Raw genomic sequence first — 13,344 nt, forward strand, 5'->3', positions numbered from 1 at the left:
AGGATCCCAGTTTAAAAACTTAGGCATCCATTTGATATTTTGATATAACAGAAGTTTCCTTGGTCCACTTTTTTAGGATAATAAAATCAAATTAAGTTACAAATGCATGAGTTCCATATAGTTTTATAACTGGATGCACAAAGGGTGATAAGTACAGAAATTATCTGTGGAATTCAATTGATTTAAAAGTTATCAATACAAGTTGGTTATTTTTATGGGGAAATTAGAATATTGTAAAGGTTTCAATTTGTTCTCATGACAACACAGGCCAGAAACTTTGTCTTGTAGTCTGGAATTACTTTTGAAAATACTTTAAAGAATTTTTGCTCATAGTAATCTACCTAATATAACTTAAGAAATGTACCTGATTTTTTGGATGCATTTTGGGAATTTTCCAATTTTTTTTTTTTATTAATAAACTTCAAAATTATAGTAGACTACTTTTCAAAATGACATCCTTCTAGACCAATAGCAAATTTTTAGTCAAATGAAGAAATAGTTATTTCTGATAAGGGATCATCATTTATCCAAGTTGAGTTTTTTTTTTTTTTAAACCTAGCAGTCAAGAGCCTTATCTTATTTCTCATAATCACACCTCCAAACTCCATAACAAATGAAATTTGCAGACAAATCTTACTTGGTTTTTCATTCCTCAGTGTATTCAGTAACAAAAAGAGTTAACATATAAAGGACTTCTATTGAGGAAACTTCCTTTACCAATGCAGGTAGACACCAAATCTTCAATTTATATACAGGGCAGTGAAAAATTTAGTAGCTTGTCCAGCATCACACAATCAGGAGGCAGGTCTTTAACCACATTCTTCCTGAAGTCTTCCATTGTGTGACAAGGCCCCTGACTTAAATGACTCATTCTCTGCAGAGACTGTTTCAAGCTTCTTCTTTCTCCTCCTCCTCCTCCTCCTCCTCCTCCTCCTCCTCCTCCTCCTCCTCCTCCTCCTCCTCCTCCTTCTTCTCCTCCTCTTCTTCTTCTTCTTCTTCTTCTTCTCTTCTTCTTCTTCTTCTCTTCTCCTTCTCCTCCTCCTCCTCCTCCTCCTCCTTCCTCCTCCTCTTCCTCCTCCTCCTCCTCTTCTTCTCCTCTCCTTCTCCTCTTCCTCCTCCTCCTTCTCTTCCTCCTCCTCCTCCTCTTCTTTCTCCTCCTCCTTCTCCTCTTCCTCCTCCTCCTTCTCCTTCTCCTCCTCCTTCTCCTCCTCCTCCTTCTCCTCCTTCTTCTTCTCCTTCTCCTTCTTCTTCTTCTCCTTCTCCTTCTCCTTCTCCTTCTCCTCCTCCTTCTCCTTCTCCTTCTTCTTCTCCTTCTCCTTCTTCTTCTCCTTCTCCTTCTTCTTCTCCTTCTCTTCTTCTTCTCCTCCTCCTCCTCCTCCTCCTCCTCCTTCTCCTCCTCCTCCTCCTCTTCTTTCTCCTCCTCCTTCTCCTCTTCCTCCTCCTCCTTCTCCTTCTCCTCCTCCTTCTCCTCCTCCTCCTTCTCCTCCTTCTTCTTCTCCTTCTCCTTCTTCTTCTTCTCCTTCTCCTTCTCCTTCTCCTTCTCCTTCTCCTTCTCCTTCTCCTTCTCCTCCTCCTCTTCTTCTCCTTCTCCTTCTCCTTCTCCTTCTTCTTCTTCCTTCTCCTTCTTCTTCTCCTTCTTCTTCTTCTTTTTCTCCTCCTTCTTCTTCTCCTCCTTCTCCTTCTCCTTCTTCTCCTTCTCTTCCTCCTCCTCCTCCTCCTCCTCCTCCTCCTTCTCCTTCTCCTTCACCTCCTTCTCCTTCTCCTTTTTTTCCTTCTCCTCCTCCTCCCCCTCTTCTTCCTCCCCCTCCTCCTCTTCCTCCTCCTCCTCCCCCTCTTCTTCTTCCTCCTCCTCCTCCTCCCCCTCCTCTTCTTCCTCCTCTTCCTCCTCCTACTCCTCCTCCTCCTCCTCCTCCCCCTCCTCCTCTTCCTCCTCCTCCTCCTTCCCTTCCTCCTCCTCCTCCTCCCCCTCCTCCTCTTCCTCTTTCTCCCTTTTCCTTTCTCTCTCCCTCTCCCTCTCCCGCTCCCTCTTCTCTCTCACCTCCTCCTCCTCTCCTCCTCCTTCTTCTCCTTCTTTTTCTTCTTCTTTTTGCAATAGCTCCTTCCCCACATTTTCAGTGAGTGATCTAGTATTTTAAAATTAGGGTCATTCCACACATGTGAACTTCTGTTTTTCTCTATCCTTCAGTGTCATTGATATCTTCCTCCTCCTTGTCTTTGGTCACAGAAGACCTATTCTTTCTTCTCAAACAGACTAATCTCTCTATTTTTTACCCCTGACCCCATTGCTTTTTGTTGTTTTCAAGAACCTATCCCTTGTAGTCATTCCTTCCCTCTTGTGCACTTCTAATGTCTCTCATTTTTCTTTTTCATTCCCCCACAAGCATGGTTATGTCTTCTCAGTCCCTGCCTCAAGAAACATTCTCTTGATCTATATCCTTCAGCATTTTTCTCCTGAAAACATTCTGCCAGCATTCTTCTCCTGAAAATGTTCTCTTAAAACTTTTTTTTAAAGGAGAACATGATAGTTTCATTCAAGTATTTTAAGGAGTGACACATGCAATGAAAATTAAGACTTGCTCTGCTTGGCTCCAGAGTATAGAACTCAAAGAGAAGTTCCACAGGAGATTCCTGTTCCCAGGTTAAGCTCATCATTTCTAATCTTAGCAACATGCTATTTAAAAAAAAATTATAATTTTTTATTGACAGAACCCATGTCTGGGTATATATATATATATATTTTTACAACATTATCCCTTGCACTCACTTCTGTTTCGATTTTTCCCCTCCCTCCCTCCACCCCCTCCCCTAGATGACAGGCAGTCCTATATATCTTAAATATGTCACAGTATATCCTAGATACAATATATGTGTGAAGAATCAAACAGTTTTCTTGTTGTAGAGGAAGAATTGGATTCAGAAGGTAAAAAGAACCCGGAAGAAAAACAAAAATGCAAACAGTTTACATTCATTTCCCGGTGTTCTTTCTTTGGGTTGCTTCTGTCTATCATTGATCAATTGAAACTGAATTAGATCTTCTCTTTGTTGAAAAAATCCACTTCCATCAGAATATATCCTCATACAGTATCGTTGTTGAAGTGTATAATGATCTCCTGGTTCTGCTCATTTCACTTAGCATCATTTCATGTAAGTCTCTCCAAACCTCTCTGTATTCATCCTGCTGGTCATTTCTTACAGAACAATAATATTCCATAACATTCATATACCATAATTTTCCCAACCATTCTCCAGTTGATGGGCATCCATTCAGTTTCCAATTTCTGGCCACTACAAACAGGGCTGCCACAAACATTTTGGCACATACAGGTCCCTTTCCCTTCTTTAGTATCTCTTTGGGGTATAAGCCCAGTAGTAGCACTGCTGGATCAAAGGGTATGCACAGTTTGATAACTTTTTGGGCATAATTCCAGATTGCTCTCCAGAATGGTTAGATTTGTTCACAACTCCACCAACAATACATCATTGTCCCCATTTTCCCACATCCCCTCCAACATTCATCATTATTTTTTTCTATCATCTTAGCCAATCTGACAGGTGTGTAGTGGTATCTCAAAGTTGTCTTAATTTGCATTTCTCTGATCAATAGTGATTTGGAACACTCTTTCATATGAGTGGTAATAGTTTCAATTTCATCATCTGAAAATTGTCTTTCATATCCTTTGACCATTTATCAATTGGAGAATGGTTTGATTTCTTATAGAGTCAATTTTCTATATATTTTGGAAATGAGGCCTTTATCAGACTTTAACTATGAAAATGTTTTCCCAGTTTGTTGCTTCCCTTCTAATCATGTTTGCATTAGTTTTGTTTGTACAAAGGCTTTTTAATGTGATATAATCAAAATTTTCTATTTTGTGATCAATAATGATCTCTAGTTCATCTTTGGTTACAAATTTCTTCCTCCTCCACAAGTCTGAGAGATAAACTATCCTATGTTCCTCTAATTTATTTATGATCTCGTTCTTTATGCCTAAATCTTGGACCCATTTTGATTTTATCTTAATATACTGTGTTAAGTGTGGGTCCATGCTTAATTTCTGCCACACTAATTTCCAGTTTTCCCAGCAGTTTTTGTCAAATAATGAATTCCTATCCCCAAAGTTAGGATCTTCGGGTTTGTCAAACATTAGGTTGCTATAGTTGACTATTTTGTCTTGTGAACCTAACCTATTCCACTGATCAACTACTCTATTTCTTAGCCAATACCAAATGGTTTTGGTGACCGCTGCTTTATAATATAGTTTTAGATCAAGTACAGCTAGGCGACCTTCATTTAATTTTTTTTTTTCATTAATTCCCTTGAGATTCTTGACCTTTTGTTTTTTGATATGAATTTTATTGTTATTTTTCCTAGATCATAAAAATATTTTCTTGGGAGTCTGATTGGTATAGCACTAAATAAATAGATTAGTTTAGGGAGTATTGTCATCTTTATTATATTTTCTCGGCCTATCCAAGATCACTTAATGTTTTTCCAATTATTTAAATCTGACTTTATTTGTGTGGAAAGTTTTTTGTAATTTTGCTCATATAATTCCTGACTTTCCTTTAGTAGATAGATTCCCAAATGTTTTATGCTATTGACAGTTATTTTGAATGGAATTTCTCTTTGTATCTCTTGCTGTTGGATTTTGTTGATGATGTGTAAAAATGCTGAGGATTTATGTGGATTTATTTTGTATCCTGCAACTTTGGTAAAGTTATGAATTATTTCTTAGAGCTTTTTAGTAGAATCTTTGGGGTTCTCTAAGTGTACCATCATATCATCTGCAAAGAATGATAGTTTGGTTTCCTCATTACCTACTCTAATTTCTTTAATCTCTTTCTCAACTCTTGTTGCTGAGGCTAGGGTTTCTAATACAATATTGAATAATAATGATGATAGTGGGCAACCTTGTTTCACTCCTGATCTTACTGGGAAAGGTTCCAGTTTTTCCCCATTGCATATAATGCTTACTGACGGTTTTAAATATATGCTCCTGACTATTTTAAGGAAAAGTCCATTTATTCCTATACTCTCAAGTGTTTTTTTTTTTTAATTAGGAATGGATGTTGGATTTTATCAAATGCTTTTTCTACATCTATTGAGATGATCATATGGTTTTTGTTAATTTGGTTATTGATATAGTCAATTATGCTAATAGTTTTCCTAATATTGAACCAGCCCTGCATTCCTGGTATGAATCCTACTTGGTCATAGTGTATTATCCTGGGGATGATTTTCTGTAGTCTTTTTGCCAATATTTTATTTAAGATTTTAGCATAGATATTCATTAGGGAGATTGGTCTATAATTTTCTTTCTCTGGTTTCAACCTACCTGGTTTAGGTATCAGTACCATGTCTGGGTCATAAAAGGAATTGGGAAGGACTCCTTCAATCACTATTTTTTCAAATAGTTTATAAAGATTGGAGTTAATTGTTCTTTAAATATTTGGTAAAATTCACATGTAAATCCATCTGGTCCTGGGGATTTTTTCTTTCTTTTTTTTTCATTTCATTTTTTAAAAATTTTTATTTAATAATTACTTTATATTGATAGAATCCATGCCAGGGTAATTTTTTTTTTTTTTACAACATTATCCCTTGCACTCGTTTCTGTTCCGATTTTTTCCCCCTCCCTCCCTCCACCCCCTCCCCTAGATGGCAAGCAGTCCTTTATATGTTGGATATATTGCAGTATATCCTAGATACAATATATGTTTGCAGAACCCAACAATTCTCTTGTTGCATAAGGAGAATTGGATTCAGAAGGTATAAATAACCCAGGAAGAAAAACAAAAATGCAGATAGTTTACATTCGTTTCCCAGTGTTCTTTCTTTGGGTGTAGCTGCTTTTGTCCATCATTTATCAATTGAAACTCAGTTAGGTCTCTTTGTCAAAGAAATCCAATTCCATCAAAATGTGTCCTCATACAATATCATTGTCGAAGTGTATAATGATCTCCTGGTTCTGCTCATTTCACTTAGCATCAGTTCATGTAAGTCTCGCCAGTGCTCTCTGTATTCATCCTGCTGGTCATTTCTTACAGAACAATAATATTCCATAACATTCACATACCACAATTTACCCAGCCATTCTCCAATTGATGGGCATCCATTCATTTTCCATTTTCTAGCCACTACAAATAGGGCTGCCACAAACATTTTGGCACATACAGGTCCCTTTCCCTTCTTTAGTATTTCTGTGGGATATAAGCCCAATAGAAACACTGCTGGATCAAAGGATATGCACAATTTGATAATTTTTTGGGCATAATTCCAGATTGCTCTCCAGAATGGTTGGATTCATTCACAACTCCACCAACAATGCATTAGTGTCCCAGTTTTCCCGCATTCCCTCCAACATTCATCATTATTTTTTCCTGTCATCTTAGCCAATCTGACAGATGTGTAGTGGTATCTCAGAGTTGTCTTAATTTGCATTTCTCTGATCAATAATGATTTGGAACACTCTTTCATATGAGTGGTAATAGTTTCAATTTCATCCTCTGAAAATTGTCTGTTCATATCCTTTGACCATTTATCAATTGGAGAATGGCTTGATTTCTTATAAATTTGAGTCGGTTCTCTATATATTTTGGAAATGAGGCCTTTATCAGAACCTTTAACTGTGAAGATGTTTTCCCAGTTTGTTGCTTCCCTTCTAATCTTATTTGCATTAGTTTTGTTTGTACAAAGGCTTTTTAATTTGATGTAATCAAAATTTTCTATTTTGTGATCAGTAATGGTCTCTAGTTCATCTTTGGTCACAAATTTCTTTCTCCTCCACAAGTCTGAGAGATAAACTATTCTATGTTCCTCTAATTTATTTATAAGCTCGTTCTTTATGCCTAGGTCATGGACCCATTTTGATCTTATCTTGGTATATGGTGTTAAGTGTGGGTCCTTGCCTAATTTCTGCCATACTAATTTCCAATTATCCCAGCAGTTTTTATCAAATAATGAATTCTTTTCCCAGAAGTTAGGGGCTTTGGGTTTGTCAAACACTAGATTGCTATAGTTGACTATTCTGTCTTGTGAACCTAACCTTTTCCACTGATCCACTAATCTATTTCTTAGCCAATACCAAATGGTTTTGGTGACTGCTGCTTTATAATATAATTTTAGATCAGGTACAGCTAGGCCACCTTCATTTGATTTTTTTTTCATTAATTCCCTTGAGATTCTCGACTTTTTATTGTTCCATATGAATTTTGTTGTTATTTTTTCTAGATCATTAAAATATTTTCTTGGAAGTCTGATTGGTATAGCACTAAATAAATAGATTAGTTTAGGGAGTATTGTCATCTTTATTATGTTCACTCGACTGATCCAAGAGCACTTAATATTTTTCCAATTATTTAAGTCTGACTTTATTTGTGTGGAGACTTTTTTTATAATTTTGCTCATATAATTCCTGACTTTCCTTTGGTAGATAGATTCCCAAATATTTTATGGTATCAACAGTTATTCTGAATGGAATTTCTCTTTTTATCTCTTGCTGTTGTATTTTGTTGGTGATGTATAAAAATGCTGAGGATGTATGGGGATTTATTTTGTAGCCAGCTACTTTGCTAAAATTATGAATTATTTCTAATAGCTTTTTAGTAGAACCTCTGGGGTTCTCTAGGTATACCATCTGGGGATTTTTTCTTAGGGAGTTGGTTAATAGCTTGTTCTATTTCTTTTTCTAAAATGAGACTGTTTAGTCCAGTGGTTCTCAAAGTATGGTCTAGAGAATCCTGGGGATCTCTGAAGCCCTATTAGAAGGTCTACAAATTAAAAAATATTTTTTGTTTCCAATATGGTAAGTGTCTATAAATATAATCCAGATAGACAAAAATGCTTTGGAGAGATCCTCAATAATTTTTAATAGGATAAAGATACTGAAAACAAAAGTTTGAGAACCACTGGTTTAGTCTATTTACTTCTTCCTCTATTAATCTGGGCAAGCTATATTTTTGAAAGTATTCTTCCATTTCATTTAAGTTGTTGAATTTATTGGCATAAAGTTGGGCAAAGTAACTCCTAATTATGGCTCTAATTTCCTCTTGGTTAGTGGTGAGTTCTCCCTTTTCATTTTTAAGACTAACAATTTGATTTTCCTCTTTCCTTTTTTTAATCAGATTTACTAAGGATTTGTTTATTTTGTTGGCTTTTTCATAGAACCAACTCTTAGTTTTGTTAATTAATTCAATAGTTTTTTTACTTTCAATTTTATTGATCTATCCTTTTATTTTTTTAGAATTTCAAGTTTAGTGTTTGACTGGGGGTTTTTAATTTGTTTCTTTTCTAGCATTTTTAGTTGCAAGCCCAATTCATTGACCTTCTCTTTCTCTATTTTATACAAATAGGCCTCTAGAGATATGAAATTTCCCCTTATTACCGCTTTGGCTGCATCCCATACATTTTGGTATGATGTCTCATTATTATCGTTTTCTTGGGTGAAGTTATTAATTATGTCTATGATTTTCTGTTTCACCCAATCATTCTTTAATATGAGATTATTTAGTTTCCAATTATTTTTTGGTCTACTTCTCCCTGGCTTTGTGTTGAATGTAATTTTCATTGCATCGTGGTCTGAAAAGGATGCATTTACTATTTCTGCCTTACTGCATTTGAGTTTGAGGTTTTTATGTCCTAATATATGATCAATTTTTGTATAGGTTCCATGAACTGCTGAGAGGAAAGTGTACTCTTTTCTGTCTCCATTTAGTTTTCTCCAGAGTTCTATCATAACTAACTTTTCTAGTATTCTATTTACCTCTTTGACTTCTTTCTTATTTATTTTGTGGTTTGATTTATCTAATTCTGAGAGTGCAAGGTTGAGATCTCCCACTTTTATAGTTTTGCTGTCTATTTCTTCTTGCAACTCTCTTAATTTCTCTTTTAAGAATTTAGATGCTACACCACTTGGTGCATATATATTTAATATTGATATTGTTTCATTGTCTATAGTACCCTTTAGCAAGATATAGTTTCCTTCCTTATCTCTTTTAATTAGATCAATTTTTGCTTTTGCTTGATCTGAGATCAGGATGGCTACCCCTGCTTTTTTGACTTCATCTGAAGTATAATAGATTCTGCTCCAGCCTTTTACCTTTACTCTGTATATATCTCCCTGTTTTAAATGTGTTTCCTGTAAACAGCACATTGTAGAGTTGTGACTTTTGTTCCAGTCTGCTATCTGCCTCTGCTTTATGGGAGAGTTCATCCCATTCACATTTATGGTTAGAATTACTAATTCTGTATTTCCTGCCATCATAATATCCCCAGATTGTGCTTTTCTTTTTCTTCCCCTGCCCCTTATGCCCTTCCCTAATATTAAACTTATGGGCCCCACTTGTGTCACGCAGCTCTCCCTCTTTAGCATCCTTCCCCCTCCCTTTGAGTCCCTTTCCCTTTCTTGTATCCTTCCCTTAGTACTCTTTTTCCTTCTCCCTTTTCCTCTCCCACTTTTTAATGAGGTGAGAGAAGATTTTCTGTAAAACAAGTATGTCAATTATTTTCTCTTTGAGCCAACTCTAATGAGAGTAAGATTCACACAATGTTCCCCCCTCTCTAAGTTCCCTCAGATATGATAGGTTTCCTTTGCCTCATTGTCACATATAGTTTCCCTCTTTTTATCTCTCCTTTCCCCTTTTTCTGACACTATCCCCTTTCCATTTTTACTTCCCCTTTTTATGTTATATCAGAAAAATCAAATTATACATGTGTTTTTTTTTTTGTATATCCACAACAGAGATACAGTTCTCAAGAGTTTCTTTTACCTTTTTCTGCTTCTCTTGAGTTCTTTTGTTGGAGAACAAATTTTTTTTGTTTAACTCTCTGGCTTTTTCCTTAGAAACAAATGGAATCCCTCTGTTTCATTAAATGTCCATCTTCTTCCATGGAAAAAAATGCTCAGCTTAGCTGAATAGTTTATTCTTGGCTGCATTCCAAGTTCTTTTGCCTTTCAAAATATCAGATTCCAGGCCCTTTGATCCTTTAATGTGGAGGCAGCCAGATCTTGAGTGATGCTTATTGTGGCACCTTGGTATTTGAATTGTTTTTTTCTTGGCTGCTTATAATATTTTTTCTTTCGTCTGATAGTTCTGAAATTTGGCCACAATATTCCTTGGAGTTTTTATTTTAGGGGCTTTTTCAAAAGGTGTTTGATGAATTCTTTCAATGCCTATTTTACCTTCCAGTTCTATTACTTCTGGGCAGTTCTTTTTGATGATTTCCTGTAAAATAGTATTTAGGCTCTTTTTTTTCATCATAATTTTCGAGTAGTCCAATGATCCTCAAGTTATCTCTCCTAGATCTATTTTCCAAATCTGTTGTTTTTCCAAGTAAATATTTGACATTTTTCCTAAAATCTCTCTTTTTTAAAATTTTGCTTGACTGATTCTTGATGTCTCAATGAAGCAGTCATTTCTATTTGTTCAGTTCTGATTTTTGTGAGTTATTTTCTTCATTAGCTTTTTTTAAACTTCTTTTTCTATATGTCCAATTGAGTTTTTAAATGAGTTGTTTTGCTCTATAGGATTTTTTTCCATTTCACTTTTTTTTTTATTTTTTATTTTTAGTAAGTTATTTTCTTTTTCCAGTTCACAAATCCTACTTTCTTGGGAATTCTTAACTTTTTCCAATTCACAAATTCTGTTTCCCTGCACTTCTTGGGAGTTTTTTTTTTTTTTTTTATCTTTTTCAATTCATATTTAAGGAAGTTGTTGCTCTCTTGCATAGCTTCTTTTTCTTTTCCCCCTTTTTCTTCTAGTTCTCTTTTAAGGTTTTTAATAGTCTCTTCGAGGAGAGCCTTTTGTATTGGGGACCAACAATTGTCTAATGACTGTCTGCTATTAGTCTCCTAGGAGTTGAAAAGCGGCTCTCTTTCTGTATAGAAGCTATCAATCATCCTTTTAATGGTTTTACTCATTTTGTGAAAGCCTGTAGGCTCTGCCTTCAGGGCCAGGAGGTTACCAGCTTCCTCTGCAGAGAAGTGATAGGTGTATGGACGGGTAGCTGTCCTGCCAGATGGCTATAAAAAGCAGTGAGGTACTGGAGTGTTCTGGGAAGGAGTTCCCTACCCAGAAGTAACTCAGGCCTCCAGGGCAGGGCTGGGAAAGTGCCTGCAAAAGAACCGGCTGTGCGGGATAACCACTGCCCTGGGGCTAGACACTGAGCAGTGAGAGTTTCACTACCCCAAGCCAAAGTCCACCCTGGGGCTGTGGGTATTAGCAGCTGAGCAGTGAATGGCCCTGCAGGTACTGAAAGTGTCTCTGCCCCAGGAAGCACATTCCCGCTGTGAAAGTTCTATTGCCCCAGGCTGAGCCCCACCACTCTGCAGATTAGAGGCTGCCCCAGGCTGTGCTCCCCTGCTGTGCAGATTTGTACCCGCCCTGCAAAAGCCCCGAACTGTAGAATGTAACTGCAGAGCTGTGTTATGGGTCTGCCTGAGTCACTTCCAGTTTTGGGTTTTATAGCCAGATCTTGTTAGGTTTTGGTGTTTTTTAGAGAGTACTCTGTCTTTGGCTTTAATTTCTCTGCCGGTTTACTGCTTTATAATTAAGGCAGAGCAGTTAGTCTATGGGAGAGTCATCTCTAGCTGCAGAGGTCACCCCCACCACCTATTCTGCTCCTGGAAGCTAGTCTCTTCCTGCCTGCCCTGGTCTGTTTCTGGCCCCTCAGGACAAACCTTTCCAGTAATCTTCCAGATTATCTTTGGCTGGTGAGTTGTTGTGCTTCTAATCTTCATGGGTTTTACCAGTCAAGCCTCTTTTTGAGGCTGAATTTAATGTTGATAGTGAGGGCATGAGAGGAGCTTAGAAAGTCTTGTGTGCCTTCTCTGCCATCTTGGCTCCCTCTCTTAAAATTTAGCAATGGCCTCCTAATGATTGGATCCAACATACATTTTAAATCCTAATTCTCTTTGATATATGTTCTTCTTTGACATAATCTCTTATCAAATATTCTTTCCTTCACTGACTTTTAAGATATCATGAATAACTAAACTAACTCTCTTAACCTTCCTTCTCACTGCCCAAATACTCTATCTTCTTTTCTGTTTCTCCACCTTTATTTTCCTACCCTAGCTTCTTAATGTGTTTTTCCCTAAGCTCTTGTCTGTCAACTTAACAAACTCATTCATGCTTAATATCTCTATGTAGATGGTTTCCAAATCTATTTCTCCAGATGTTACTTTTCACCTGAGTTTCAGATTCACATTTCTAATTATGTTCCTAACATCTTTATCTGGATTTCCCACTATCACCTCAAATTAAACATATTCAAAAGTCAATTTTTAATTTTCCTTTAAACTGAATTATTTTTCTAATGTTATTATTTTTGCCTGTGGCATTATTTTTTATTTAATTTCTTAAGTTTATAAGCTTAGACTTATCTTTCACTTTTCCATTCTTCTTGCCCCACATTTATTTAGTTATCAAATCCCAATGATTTGCCTTTTGGGACTTATTTCATAAACTTTTCTTTCCTCTCTGTATCTGGGAGGTTCTAATTTAGTCAAGGCCATAACAAATACTTCAAGGTTGTAATGTGGGGTCCTTATTTGAGTAAATGGGATCCCTAATGGGGCAAAAGTTGTTAAAAGGGCACTATATCTTTAAATTCTATTGTTTGATTATGCCTAGGATTTTCCTTATCTATCACAAACTCTAAGATGGTGTGATCATTACCTTCTAAGGTTTCCAAAATTTCTTCTTTGTCAAGCAATTCCTCCTTATTGTATAGAATTATATCTAGATTACTGCTTTATCTTTTGAAGTACTAAGTCCTCAGCAAAACAAATAAAAAATTGCTCTGTTGCTTTGTTTTAGTAGAGACAGTTGTTGGCAGATCTGTTAAAAGTTGGGGTTCTCTAGGACAGGTTAATGATCTGCTTCCTGCTTCTCATTATCCATTTATTTATTTATTGGGCAGACAGTCCTGCTATGGTATTACTTTTTTCTTCCACCCCTGGCCCTTAACTCAATAGTTCCTATCATGCTTTTCCATTCCAATGTTTTTATACACAAAAGTATATGTGATGTATACTTAAGAAATAATAAATAAGTTAGAATGTCTATAATATTCTACTCTTTGTGTTCTCTAGTATTAGGAACAATTTCAGCCTTCACAGTCATTATAAGTCCTATCAAATCTCTTTTGTACCCTCTAGTTTCAGATGGCTTTCCTATCCAGGCATGCCTTTGAATTCTCTTCTATGTCCAACATTCTGCAAAAACAACATATTATCAGTGGCTAAGCTCAGCCCTCCTCCTACAGTATCTTTAGCCTGCTGCATACTACATTTGTAGTTCTCTCAAATCCAATGGATGGGGCAAGAAGATCAAATATCAGTA

The sequence above is a fragment of the Antechinus flavipes genome, chromosome 1, assembly GCF_016432865.1.
Source record: "Antechinus flavipes isolate AdamAnt ecotype Samford, QLD, Australia chromosome 1, AdamAnt_v2, whole genome shotgun sequence".
Classification (NCBI taxonomy): Eukaryota; Metazoa; Chordata; class Mammalia; order Dasyuromorphia; family Dasyuridae; genus Antechinus; species Antechinus flavipes.